Source organism: Vidua macroura, chromosome 12 (genome assembly GCF_024509145.1).
Source record: "Vidua macroura isolate BioBank_ID:100142 chromosome 12, ASM2450914v1, whole genome shotgun sequence".
Taxonomy (NCBI): Eukaryota; Metazoa; Chordata; class Aves; order Passeriformes; family Viduidae; genus Vidua; species Vidua macroura.
In genome coordinates, this window is record NC_071582.1 from 15,314,579 (window position 1) to 15,328,807 (window position 14,229).

Here is a 14,229-nt window from a genome sequence, read left to right on the forward strand (position 1 = left end):
ATCAAGGTCTCACTCTAATTACACTGCATTTAAATAAATTTTGCCTAGTAAGTAATTGTAATTAAACTGCAATTAAACATGTATTTATATCACCATTTCCTCCCCTGCACAGCTGTCTGTTTCCACCTCCTGTTGTTGCTGTCTACCTGCCAAAACCTCTGAATTATCACAAGGGATTTTACATTTCCTTGGACTTCCTGGAGGAGATCTTGTGAGGGGAAAGGTCTGAGGCTCCCCCACAAGAAGCTAAAAAGAACTTCTGTTTTCAAACTGTGTTGGAAGAATGGTGCAGCTGATGCTGTGATAAACTAGACCTGAGGAAAATATTGTGAGGGGCAAAGGTATGAATTAAAGGAAGTAAATGTCTCTTTTCCTCTCAGAGGAACTGGAAAACAGACACATTTTCACTTCTTTGAAACTTCTTCACATTTGGGCTAGAAATGAAAGTATCCTCCCTGCTTTCTTCAGAGGACCTTTGTTATGAATTTCTTTGCTAAAGGCACAAATCTCTGTTTACAGCATCCAGTTTGTGCATTCTTTTACATTATCTGGAGGAAAAGAACTCACTTACCTACACAGTGGCACCTGCAGATGAGAGTCCAGACCTCGGAATACAACTCTTGAGCTCTGTTTTCAGCTTTTTAGGAGTGTTCACTAACTCTAACTGTGTCTCAGTTTCCTTTATTTGCTGCTTTGAGCTCCCTATACATAACAACCCTACAGATGGTCTTTAAAGTTTACTGCAGTTCTCAACAATTGGGTTAGGAAAGTCTGTTATGGAAAACCAGGAGGTTCTAGCTATTTAAAATGAAAGCTAGCTCCTGTTAGGAACCTGAAGGCAGTAAGGAAAGGAGAAACAAAAGAAGAAATAAACAGCTAAAGGGAGAGTGATAAAAATGAGAAGGTGAACATATCACAGCAGGAAGAATGCCCAGGGCTAACGAAAGCAAACTGGTTTCTCTGCCTTACCTCCCTCCTCATCAGAGATGATGGAAAACATCTCCATTTGTGCCTCTGCTCTCACAAAGCCCTAATTAAGGGACTGGAGAAATACCACCGTCACCCTCATCTGTTTGTGCTCGGTTGCTGAAAGGACACCATGCATCTCCCTGACAGGTAGTCATTACAGCTGGGTATGGGCACCCCTCCTCCCAGCAGAGCTCCAGCCCGCAGTTAAATACCTCCAAGGAGATCCTCCACGTGCTCCTGGTGCTCCAGGGAGGTGAGCCATGAAGCCCTTATCATGGAAATCACTGCTGGCAGGGAAAGGGCAGCTGATGGGGCAGAGACTGCATTCTGGACATGTTGCTTCAAAATACGAATGGGAGAATATATATGTACAAGTGTGTGGTATCCAGAAGTGCATATGGGTGTAACGCATACAATAATAATAAAAATCATTATTATCCAAAATTTATTAAACAAATCTATTTAGTTACTGACAATTTCAACATGACTGCTGTGTTACAAGCTTTCACTCCATCTCTTCCTTCAGACATTTCTGTTTTCTCTCTGATTAACTGGTCTCAGGAAGGTCCTTATGGCAGTGTTTGGTGAAAAAAAAAAACAGATCAAGCATCTCAAGCTTGATTTTCTGATGTGACCAATAGTCAGCCTGATCTGGAGTAATCTGTCATGTCAAAGAATATAGATCCCAACTCTGTGACTGTCTTTTCAAACCTTTCTTTAATCTATAAACCTCAGTTCTACTCTCACGAATAGGAGACAAAAGCAATTCTACTGGAGTGACATTTATCAGAGGAATGATTGGACATTACTTTCCCTGCAGACTCACTCTAGAATCATTGTTTATTTATTGGTTTGTCAACAATATCTTTCACTCATAAACAGTCTGATCTAAATGGTATCCTTTCCACTTTCTAAATCAGAAAGGGAGGGAAGCCCCAAGGCTGTCATCACCCACAGTTTCCCCAAATAGCAACTTTTTAACCAGGAGCCAGGGAAAGAAATGCCACCATTTTAGGGTACATGAACTGCTGCCCTTTCCCTTTGGCAAAATGCTGTGCACAGACATAAACCATCGAGTACACGACTACTTTCAGTTTGATTCAGCTCAGCTTAGACGTGCAGTCAAAGGAGAAAAATGACTGTCATAGGTCAAAGCCCAAACCTTCCTTTCTCTTTAATGGCTCTGTGACTGCCTCAGGCTTTTTGTTTTCACTTACAGTGAACTCCAATCTGCCAGCAATTTCGTTCTGCTATTAGACAGATGGAATAATGTGAACAATTATCACCTCTGTGTGCATTCTCTATCTTTCTCTTTTGATGTAAATACATCTATTTGCAATCATGGATGGCCTTCAACCCCTTTAAAAGAGACCTAAGACAGATTTTTTAGAAACGAGGCTCAGACAAGAGTCTCCTGAACATTTGGGACTCAGTGGAGATATTCTAGAACCATCTGGATGTAATCCTTTGCAATGTGCTCTAGCATGAGCAGGGAGGAGGACCAGAAGATCCACTGTGGTCTCTTCCAGTCTCACCCATCCAGCAGTACAGAAAGAGCTCAAGAGAAAACCTTCCCATTTCTGCCTGTCACATCCAGCAGCCATTGGATCCAGGCTGTGCTTTCCCTGCTGTGTGCAGACTCAGTCACTCCCACAACTGAACCTTCACTACGAATCCTCACTTTGGCTGACTTACTGGAATCAAAACAGGCCATGAGAAGATTAAAAATGAGATCAGTATTCCTTCACTTGTGGATTATTTGCTCTGGAGGAGTAGGCAGCACTAACAAAAATGTTTCAATGCAGGGGCTATTTTCTTCTCAATGGTGCACTAGACTGGTCATTTTTACACACCAGAGAATGGCTGACATTCCCATTTCTTAGGAAAAAATGTTTTGTTATTTAGCCATGGTAGGAAGAAGTATCTAGTTTTGAGCAAAATCCAGATATTCCATCTGAAATCGGAGAGGAAAGCAGTGAGAGGAGGGAGAAAAGCAGAAGAGAAATCCTCAAAAGGCAGAAGTAGAATGCTTTGAGACATTATCCTTCATTCAGCATGCAGATGAGTTTGCCAGGCAGGAAGCAAAATGGAGAAAAGGTGTCTGAGGCATCACATGCCATCTCCACTGCCACTCACACACTTTAATTACCCCTAAATCAAGTGCAATAGCTTCCCCAGCCCTGAAAAGCACGCTGCCTGTCTCCTTATACACATAATAAGGCCAGCAGGGATTTCAGAGACTTTAGCCTTGCATGTCTCTTTGCTCTGATCCTGAGGTTTCTTTTAGCATAAAATCAGCAGAAAAGCATTGAGAGGCACAACCTTATTTTAACAAATCCCTATCCTGCTTGCCAAACCTACCTGAGTCAATGAATGCCCAGGACTGTGATTTGGATTCTCTTGCACAGGCTATATTTGTGTACTGCTGTTTCCATATGTCATCCTGCACTTGTTATGCTGCTCATAACTCCACTGGTACCTACACAAGGAAGAAGCCCCAGCAGAAAATCTGCAATATTTCTAATTTACATGAGATTTCTAGGAATGGGCAAGACCTTTTGGAAGGAAAAAAGAAAAGAATCTCCAAACACTTGTCCCCTTCTCAGACACAAATCAAAATTAGTTCCTCCTAGGGAAATTAAGGTCACAAAAATTTACTTGAGCTCTTTTTTTTTTTTTTTTTTTTTTTTTTTTTCCTATTTCTATCTCTGGTTCTTGGCCTTCAATTTGTTAATTACTGTGAGTGGCATCCAAGGAGAAATGTACAAAATTAAGTATTAAACCACTGTAAGAGGGGAATTACTGTCAGGTAGTCCAGACATTGCAATGGCATATGGTCTAAACTAAATTTTGTGGCTGGCCCTCAAATCTATGAGGGGAAACAAATGATACCTTGCAACCATAGGTAAATAAAGTTAATAATTTGATCACCTTTCAGCTGCCTCTTCCTCTCTTCATGACCTACAGAGGAAAGTAGGTAACCAGCTCTATTTAGAGACCCAAATTTTACAGCCAAAGGCTATATTTTGTAAAGGTTTGTGCTGCTGAGAAAACATACCCCAAGGAGAAGTTTGAGCAGAGACAGATGAAGGATATTAAAATGGTCCATGAAGAAAGAGATGAGCCTAAACTATTAAATCCATATATTTTTGCAAAGTTCAACACCAGGGCTGTCTGAACGTCCTGAATTTTGGATATATATGACTGAAATAAGGAAGGTCTAGGACAGGCAAAAGATAAGTAGAAAAAAACTGTGTTTGGCTTAGGTATTTATTGGCTATTCTTGGCAAAAACAATGAATGTATCACCCACAATGCAGAGTGAGAGCAATCCTTCCCCAAAAAACTTGCACAGGAGTGGGCTGGAATATAAAAGCAGTATGATAATATATTAAGTGGCAATAGAGTGTTATCCTGAAAATTTCATACTGTTAGCAAATTATGGTCTTACTAAGAACCATGATATGTGGTTTGCTGGCTCAGCCTTGCAGGATATTTGTTGTCCCATCTGAATATAAGGAGATGATCCAGAGTCCAGGTTGAGCAGTCCTTGAGGAGGACACCTGGGATAAACATAGTTCCAGTGGAAGGTGTGGGCTGGAGTTTTGAGTTTGTTTTGTGAATAAATGGAACCAGAAATCTGCCACCTGCTTGGGATGCATTTGAAAGTAGGGAGAAAGATAAACATTGCAGGAGCTTATGATATTATAAAAACCTTATTCTTTAACTTGATTCCCATCTTGGAGACACCCACAGGAGACTCATCTAGAGGAGGGATCTGAGAAAGGAAAGGGCAAGGAATTAGGGAATCTTTTCTACAACCACTAGAAAAGAAAGTGCATTAGAATACGGGGGGTGTAAAAAGGATTTGAAAGCTGCTTCTAAAAAAAAAAATTAGATCGTAGCAATTCTATTGATATCTGGCTTTTCTCTCTTGAACAAAACTTCAGCCCCTTCCCATTCTAAATCTAGTTCCATGCTCTCCAGCCAGCTTGTTGACCAAGACCCTCTTGCACACTTGGTCATTTTGTGCCCATGCCCAAACCTGAAGAGGAAGAGGCGTGTTGGGGGAGGATGACAGTTCTCTCACAGTAGCGTGGACAAAGTTACCACAGTCACAGGCCACATACTCATTATAAGTATCTGCTGCTACCACTATTCCTTTCTGACTGCTTTCTATCCACATTAAAATAAATGCTGTTGTAATGATAAACAACTGGTGAGTGTGACATACAACTGCTGACCTCACACATGCACCCACACAAGGGAGCAGAAGAGATTTCCATGAAACGCAGGAAGAAAATGGGTAGCTCATTTATGATGTGGAAAGTCTGGTGTGGATTGCAAGAACTCTCTGAACCTACAGGCAAAATCCATCACCTGTAGTTGTGTGTTCAGTTCTGGTTCTGAAGTGCTGTTGCCTGAGCACCAGCACTGCACATGCCCCCCATGTGTTTAAGACCTACTGGTACATGACTCAAATATTTCCCTTCTCGTTTGTTTCAGAAATGCTGAGCACAGTGTGAAAAATCAGCAAGAGCAAGGAATTCTCAGCAAATTTGAAAACAATGCCACAGATAGGTAAAAATTTGAGGCAGGAATGAGCTGCCAAACATCAGCTCCTTTACTCCTTTGAATATTTTGTTTCTTATTTTTACATAAGCACGTGCTGTAAAGCCTGTGTATCTGTTTGCTGTTCACCCAATGAATCTCCAAAGCCTCCTGTGCCTCAGCTATGATTCATTTCTGAACGAATTCATGAAAGGCAAACAGCATGTTTCCAGATCCACACACTTGTCTGATATTACTGGGCACTTCATCATTTGGAGGAAATGTTTTCCCACTTGTCTCAATCTTCCCTTTCCCCTCATACATGTAAAACCATTGCCCCTGTATGCTGACCGCTCAGAGATTACAAATCATTTTAAGTGGAGGAGAGGTTGAGCCCCAGCTTTGTGCTTGATGCATTTTGTTTAAGTTGTTCGTGCTGTTCCAACATCTGTCATATCCTCCACAGCAATGCAATCAAACTGTCAGGGCTGAGTGAAGTTTTGCTGATCCAATCTGCTCCTTCTGTGATTCCTGTCAAAAGCATCAGGAGGTGGCAGATACAGTTGTGTGCTCTTTAAACAACAGATCTTTATTTTTGCACATTAAAGGAACCGTTATTGTTTGTTTCTCTTAAGCTCACAAAGCGTGTTCAGATGTGGCTGCAGTCACAAACCAGGCTGCACTTCCCAGATTTCTCTGCGCTCCCATGGGTACCCAATTTCACCTCTCACCTTCTCTTGTGAGGACAGAACATATAAATATCTCTCAGTCTTGCTGTTCTCTGTAATTCCCCAACATATCTTGGAGCACCTAGAAGGAAGGTACTCTGTGGATCCTGGATTATTATTAATGAGGTAATTAAACCAAAGAGTTGCATGGAAAGGGGAAGAGTCATATTTTAATAAGCTCCCTTCTGGATACTGCACTATGAGTTGCCAGAGAAATGTTATTCCCTGTTAACTATACCAAAAGGATCTGATACTAATTGATATTATTGATACTTATATCACTAATCACCTTGACTAAAAGGACAGGATGTTCTTTCATCATTTAAAAAGGATGTACCTTTGATGTACCTTAATAACCAAAAGAATTTGGAAAAAAAAACATATTCCATTTGGGCTCTGTTAATATGCAGCATGTATTTTTAATCAGCTTTCCAGCATGATGCACCTTTTCACACTTTTGACTGAAGCCTTAAACTCGTGCTGTGAAATGGAAACTTATGGTTTTATCATTTAATAAAAGGAACCTGAATCTGAGGTGAATTGTATGGTCCTGCCCCATTTCTGTGCTGGCCTCATAGCCTATGGCTTTCCCATCAGGGCAGAAAGTCTTCTAATTACAGCAAAGCACCAATGGAAAATGAAACCTAGGATGCCATTGTGCCCTCTTCTCTAATACTTACATTGGCTGGTGACTCCTGCTGCGATGAAAAATCAGGTTCAGAAATGCTTTGATTCATTAAAGAAAAAAAATGTTAAAAAAAAAGGTAAAAACTCTAAGATAACAGACTTTTGTTCCCTAATACATTTGCTTCCTTAAAAATGTCAGTTTCGAAACCTGACAGGAAAACATATTCAACTTTCCATGATCAGTTTTTACCCCCTTTTAAAGCATCCCAGCCAGGGACTGGATTATTCTGCCTTGAACAAAAAAGAAATCTGAAATTACTGGCAGGGAGGGATCCTGTGCTGCCTGTAGGCATGAAAAAGGATTGGCTTCAACTTCCAGCTTGGATACAGAATTTCAAAATATACACCAAGTAAACCCATAGATTAATAACAAATTAAACTCATGAGTGCAAATGCACAAGGTTCAGGGCTCTGAAAATCCCACATGGTATGTGGTTGTCATCACTAGGATTTGTCCTCTTTTAGTGTCTTTCTTCAGTGGCTGTTCTGTAACCCACCCTTTCCATTTAAAGTTCACAATAGATCCCAAGAAGAGTGTCCCAAGGACATGACTCAGAGCATGCTTCTGAAAATCTGTTTTACCTAAACAAATACTGCATAATAATATTTCCAAGGTAACAGAAAAGTGAATGGCAGCCCTTCCATGAGCTCAAAGCTTAGCAGGTTGGTTCTGCCTGGGAGGGCTTTTGCAGCTACTGATTGCACATCTTCTCACACTGTGTTAACAACTCAGCCTGACTCCAGCTGTTGATGAAATTTCTTTTGGATCATGTCTGTGTTGTATGATGGAGTCCAATTGTGAGCTTTTTGGCAGCTGTATAGACTACTAAGTCTTCACTAATTTGATTTCTTGTCTGAGAGTATACATCTTTAGGGAATTTACTGCTTGCTCATCTCTGAGTTCCAGTAATATGGCACAAACAAAAACAAAATCCAAGGATGACTTATAACAAGAATTTTGCTGGTCACAGGACTTCTCCTTATAAACAGGATCCATTAGACCAGATGAAATGAAAAAGCAGTCAGGGACAAAAAATTGCAGTCTCTGAGAAGTAGCCACTCTCTGAGGAAGAGAAAACTGTATTAACAATTTTGACTAAAAAGATGAATTCTCAACAGTTATCTCAAGCAGAACTTTTAGCAGTGCACCCATCTTACACTGTAAAGGAAATGGAGTTTGGAAAATGAAATAGAAAATGGGAATATGTGGTTGACAAAGAAAGGGGTATAAAAACATCCTCAAACTTTTTTTTTTTTTTTCTGTATTGGAAAAAGAGGAAATTAAATCTGAGTTGGCCAATTAGCCCCCACAGTCCCCAAAGGCAAGACAAGATCTTTTTTCAGGAAAGCCTTGAGGTGAAGCCAATTCAATTAATTTCCACGGCAAAACTGTCAAGATCCAAAAAACTAGGTGGAATAATGAACTGATTAAAACTTGTAATTGCAATTCAATGGATGAAACCATTAATCACAGAGATGGCAACATTCTCTCTTTTCAAGACTGTGCTCGGATGAGTTGCCAACAAAAGGGATTGTAGGAATAAAGGGCTAATGTAACCTGGAAAAGGAGCATCCTGGATAGAAAATTGTGTGGTTCTATGACTGACCTGAGGAAAAGAACAACCTTCCCTAGACAATAAAAGACTATTAAAAAAAGTTTAGGCATATTTTATTCTTATTCTCAATTCCTCAGATCCCAGTTAACACCACTCACAGCCTGAGTGTCAATGATGTACTGAACAACACTCAACTCTTACTCAAAGTCATTTCTTCCACCTTTAATTTCATGTGTTTCTAATATATTTCTCCTCTTGCTTTTTTCTCGTACCCAGCCCTCCACTGCAGGTGCCTTGGCCTCACTGCCTTGGCCTTCATTGTGCTGACAAGCTGCTTGTGTTGTTCCCAAAGCAGGACCTCAGGAGAGGGGAGGCCAGGCTGACAACTGGCAGCTCCACCAGAGGTGTTCAGACACCTCCACCATCCACACCCTCTGCTGCTTTCCCAGCTGCTGCAGATGGTGCCATGGCACAAACTGCAGAGCAGAGGGAGCCAGGAAAACAAACCCCACTTCCACTCAAACAACATCTGATTTTAATCAAAGCAATTCTTTTTATCTAAGCTTTTGGAGATAACTCCACAGCTCAGAGGAGTCATGCCATGACTTTTCATCATCGAAACTTTAACCCCACTTCTTCCTCTCTGCTACTCCTTCAAGATTAAGCCACTGTGATTAAGCTCAAGAGGTCAGCAAAGTCCCTCACCCTGTCTTTTGTCAGCCTGGGTTTTTGCCTTGGCTGACTCCTCTATATCCTCTCTCTGAGGGAAGGGTTAGACTGGGGTGTCCATTAAGCTGCTGAAAGTGTCAGCCAGGCTGGAGTGAGAGCTGACAGGATGATAAAGGCAAGTGGGTGGTGACAGAGAGGGTCAGAAGAGGTCTAAAAATCCTGCATTGTACCAAAGGTACATTGCACATAAAACCGATCAGGAAATTAAATAAAAAGCATGATAAGAAGGCACTACTGCATTTATGCCAAACCACAATGGAAATCAGCAGAAGAGAAAAAAAATGGATGTCACTTCATTTTGGTAGTTGATTTGTCAGTGTGTAATATTTCTTGGTGGTTGGATACCATTTAACTTAAAATTCCAGTGAAGGCTATAGATTTTATAATTATCAATGGTATCACTAAATGGCTAATTTACAAGCAAGGAAGATTCAAACCAGCGACATGAAAATATTTCTGCTGGGAAGAAGGACCGTGAAGAAATAGGGTGAGAATGAGTGAAAGCTCCTCTTAGCTGAGCAGATTCTTCCCCTGGAGAGCCCTGGAGAAGCAAAGCTTAATTAATTGGAGCACCACTGAAGCTCTGCAAAGAAAAAAGCCTATTAGGTCATGTGCTCCATCCTCCAGAGCACAGCCCAATTCCCCCTGAGCTATCCAGAACAGTGCTCAGTGTCTCTGGGGGTGAGCTTTCTGGAAATCCTAACTCACTGAAGCTCTTGTGCTCTCAAAAGCAAAAGAACACCGACAACTTTGGGAAGGAAAAGGCAAAATTGCAGATCTCATCGTCTGCAGTTCTCAAGGACTTCTCAAGGACTTCTCAAGGACTGGGTCTTAGCTTGAGAAATAAAGTAGAAGACATGAGAAAAGTAAAAGGTAGGAGGGAAAGGAAGGAAGGAAAGTGGATTTTCACCTTCTCTTTGGCTCTAATCAAATTCATTCTTCCCTCCAAAAATATGTTTCCAATCTAAAGACTGCTCTCCACTTCAGACACGAGAGCTGGAGGGAGTGGTTACAGGTAGATTTTCTGTCTCTCACAAATTATTCCAGCCAACAGAAATGCACCTTATTACAAACAAGCAAGATCTGAGCTGTTTGCAAAGCTTTTTGACCTCATTGGAGACATACCAAGCAACTGCCACCCACACCACTTTAAGAGCAAATAAATGCAGTCTGGAATTAAGTGATGCTTTAATGGAATGGCTTGCTCCCTCTGCCTTTTTTAAATTTATTTTGGAATCCACCTGCAACTTCCAAATCTTACTCTTAATATGTAAAAAATCATTATTAATTTATTATTAGCTTATTTTGCTACAAATGATCCAAATGAAGACTTGCCTGTCAACTAACTCACGTCAAGAGAGATAAAAAAATAACTCATCAACTTGATTTAAAGGCTACAGCTTCTAAGTTGTGGGAGCAATGTGGGAGTTCAGAAGTTCTAGAAGCTCTAGGGACAGTTTAGAGGAATGGGTGCTTATAGCATAAAGGGAGGGTGGGTGTATTACTTTGCCGTAGGGAAATGAAGAGCTGCATTGAGCAATTCATATTCTGGACACAGCAATGCTTCCTGGAACGCTGGATGGGAACAAACCAAAAAAAACAAAAAAAGGTTCACTTATTTCCATCAGGAAATAGTCTTCTTGGCACTTAACAGAGTGGAAAGCTCCCTGCCTCCAGCCTGCCTTGAGATGCCATATTTTCGAGGTGTTCTCTGAATTCTTAGTCCTGTTGTATTGAATAACATCAACAGGATTCTCAAAGCAAGTTCCTTCCCAACAGCCTTCCATCCCACAAAATTCATCTGACCTCACTTCTGCACAAGAACCTGTTTCAAGCCTTCATTTTTTTCTGACAGTACAAGAGTAGATGGGGACAAGCTCCCTTGTGTTCATCAAGGATACGGGGATGCACACAGGCAATACTTTGACAGACTTGAGCTGAAAATCCACTGTCCTGTTCACTTGCCAAAAACTTGTCACATAGCCAGATCACAAGGGGTACAAGTCAAGGGACTGGTGATATTGGACAGGCACTTGGATGATTCTAAGACAGCTGGGAAGCACATATTGAGCACTAAATATGAAATTATAGTGCTGAGATAGGACTCTGGGGCTTCCACACCATTTACACACCCTGGACTCTCCCCAGCTTCACTATTTTAGGATCCTGGAAAATCAACTGATTTAGAAGAAAGCCAATGCCAAGATCCCTTTTTAGAGCTTCCAAACTCTGCTGTTCCCTTCCAGGTGACCTCACCAGTCTTTCTGAAATCTCCAACACTCCTGCTGGTCCCCCAGAGATGATGCTGGGATATGTTTACACTGCCTCTCACTTTTTTTTTCAAGACCTTGGCCATGTTTATTGATTTATGCTTTGTTTCCCAGCACTGTGTTTCTGCTGAAGGTGACCCTGTGTTTCCCAGACTGGAGTGTTACTCTTTCGAGGTCATGCTCTAATGCCTGCCTGGCTCCTGTAAAACATCACTCTCTGAACAGCTCCTGATGGATGTTTTGGTCAAGAGTTCTGCTTATTGCATGTCAAACATGGCTCAAAAATGAGCACAGACTGAGTGCCTTGATGAGGTGAAGCCAGGATCACATCCAAAGTTCTTTTTGTTCTAAAGGTCAACACATCAAGTTTTCCAACGAGTTTTCCTATGGCTGTAATTCCAAATGCTTTGCTCTGCGTAGTCAAACAAATATGTTTTGGAAAATCATGAGTTTGTGGGAAAAGATCTACTAAATTAGCATGGGGGAAACAGAACTTTCTGCCTTCAGATCACAAGAGGAAATCAAGTTTTGTCTTTAGAAACCAACTGATCTTGCCATTTCTCAGTTTTCCAGCGGCTTGTTGGCAACTGATAGAGCTCCACTGGAGCCAAACTTTCAGACAAAGAGTTCCTACAGATAGGCCCAGCAACTCAAATTTGAACTCTTTATTAAGGTGTTAATTTTAAAATGTATTAAGATGAGAGTCATGACATCTTTATATTTAAAATTGAGAAAGTAACCAAAGTTTTTTCATTGAGTTCAAGATTGTCAGCATCCCTTCCCAGCAGACACGACACCACTATATGCTGTACATACACCCACTTCACAGGGTTACCATCCTAATTCTCATTACTGAAAAGCTTCTCCAACTAACTCAAACATTTCCTTTACTCATCCAAACCATTGCTACTTATGCAGCAATGAGAAAGAAAGGAGAAATAATTCAAAGAGAAAATAATTCCATTCTCCAAACAACTTGCATTGTTTTCAGAAGGTGTTTATAGACATCAATGAAATCTCCCCCCAGCTATTTCTTTACTACACTATAGAGCTTTGGTTCCTCACATCTCTCCTCCCTCTGTTTCTCCTGTCCCTCCAAGGCATGGAATTATATGTGGAGGACAAGAATCACACACTACCACAAAGTGCTACAAAGGAGAGTAAAGTAGCAGTGCTAACAGTGCCCTTGTTTGGCATAGTCTGAATAACAAAACACAAGGTATTCCTGTGATATAAAACAGCACAGCCTACAAACATGATACAAACTGTCTTGATATATATCAGCAGAAAATCTCGTCATAAATACATCTTTATACATCCTCACAAAATGTTGTCCTATGCTTTGCTAAGGATTGGGAGGAGAAATTTATGAAGAAAAACTCTGTCGTATTTATAAATTAAGGTAGAGAAGACAGAGAGAAGAATGGGAAAATCCAATCTCGATTTTTCTCTAGAAAAAGAAAGGGTCTGAAGTATAATGGAGTCAGTGTGTTTGAGTCTGCATTTTCACAGAGTAACATAACACTGCAAAATGGGACTAGAGTGTTCACAGCAACACAATTTCTGCCACGAGGCAGAGCCATCCCCCTGCAATGCTGAGTCACACAGGCCATCATGAACAAGATCTCTGAGGTTCTTCAACTGATTAACTCAAAGATGGATCCATGAAAACAGCATTACTTCATGACTTTGCTGGCAGCCCTCCAGGAAAGGCTACCCTTGGCTGTGGCCACCCTTGGAGGCCAGGCAGACATTCAGGTGGGATGGAGCTGGCATGGATCACCAATTCCCAGTCGTTGTCCATTCCAGTCCTCAGCTGCGTATGCTTTTCCTCATAAAAAACCCAACAAACTTCAATCCTCTCCCATCACCAGAAATGCTTTCAAGTTTTATTTCTACAAGATAAAGAGCTGTTTAATCACCAAAGAAGATAAAGTTTAATTCTTTCCTATATTTAATAATGTCCTTAAACTTTCAGTGTATTTTTGGTATTTTGCATCTTTTGCATAAACTCACCAGATTTTGACTCTGCTCTGAAAGCATTTCATTTTGCCACAAAGACAACCAATGAGCTCCGGTGTCTTTGTAGTCTCCTGAAAGTCTACCAAAAGTGCTTCCTGAAGACCCATAACACCTGATGACTCAGACATCACTTTCCCACCTTCCCTGAGAATGTCTCTACACCTCTCTCCCTTCCTGAGAAAACCCTCCTGGTTTTCTCCTGAAGTCTGAAACACCAAACAAGCCCCAAACAGAAGAATATCAAAAAGAGACAAGTCAGTAATGCAGATAAAATTCTGCCATTCTGTGTAAAAGTAGGTTTCATCCTCTGCTGGAATAATGTGCTCAGGCTTAGTCACTAAAAAGGCCAAGCAGAAAGAGACAGTGGAGGCAGTAAAAGTAGGTTGGATTATTATGCGTTATTATAGAGGGGGAAGAAAGTAATCCATTAGAAAGAAAATGAAAAGCTTCAGGATGATGAGGGGTAAAAAGTAAAAGAGGGAGAGTAGACATATGAGAGAGCACTGCAGATAATGTCTAGAAGGGCAATTACTGGTTCCCTTTCTCTCTACTCTTTCCCATAACACAAGACCTGGAGGGCAACATGCAATTAAGGGCCACCCATTGAAAACATACTAAAATGAAACACTATTTAGTGTGTAATTAACCTGTGGAACTCAGTCCCACATGGCATTCTGCCGACAAAGAACTCAGAGCCCAGGAAGGATTAGACACTACT

The 14,229-nt window shown here is 40.9% G+C and overlaps 1 protein-coding gene across 1 annotated transcript in view; it reads right to left on the reverse strand.

The window, feature by feature from the left end:
- Positions 1–14,229, reverse strand: part of AGBL1 (AGBL carboxypeptidase 1) — a 248,241-nt gene that overhangs the window by 20,792 nt on the left and 213,220 nt on the right. The gene's annotated exons all lie outside the window — the stretch shown is intronic.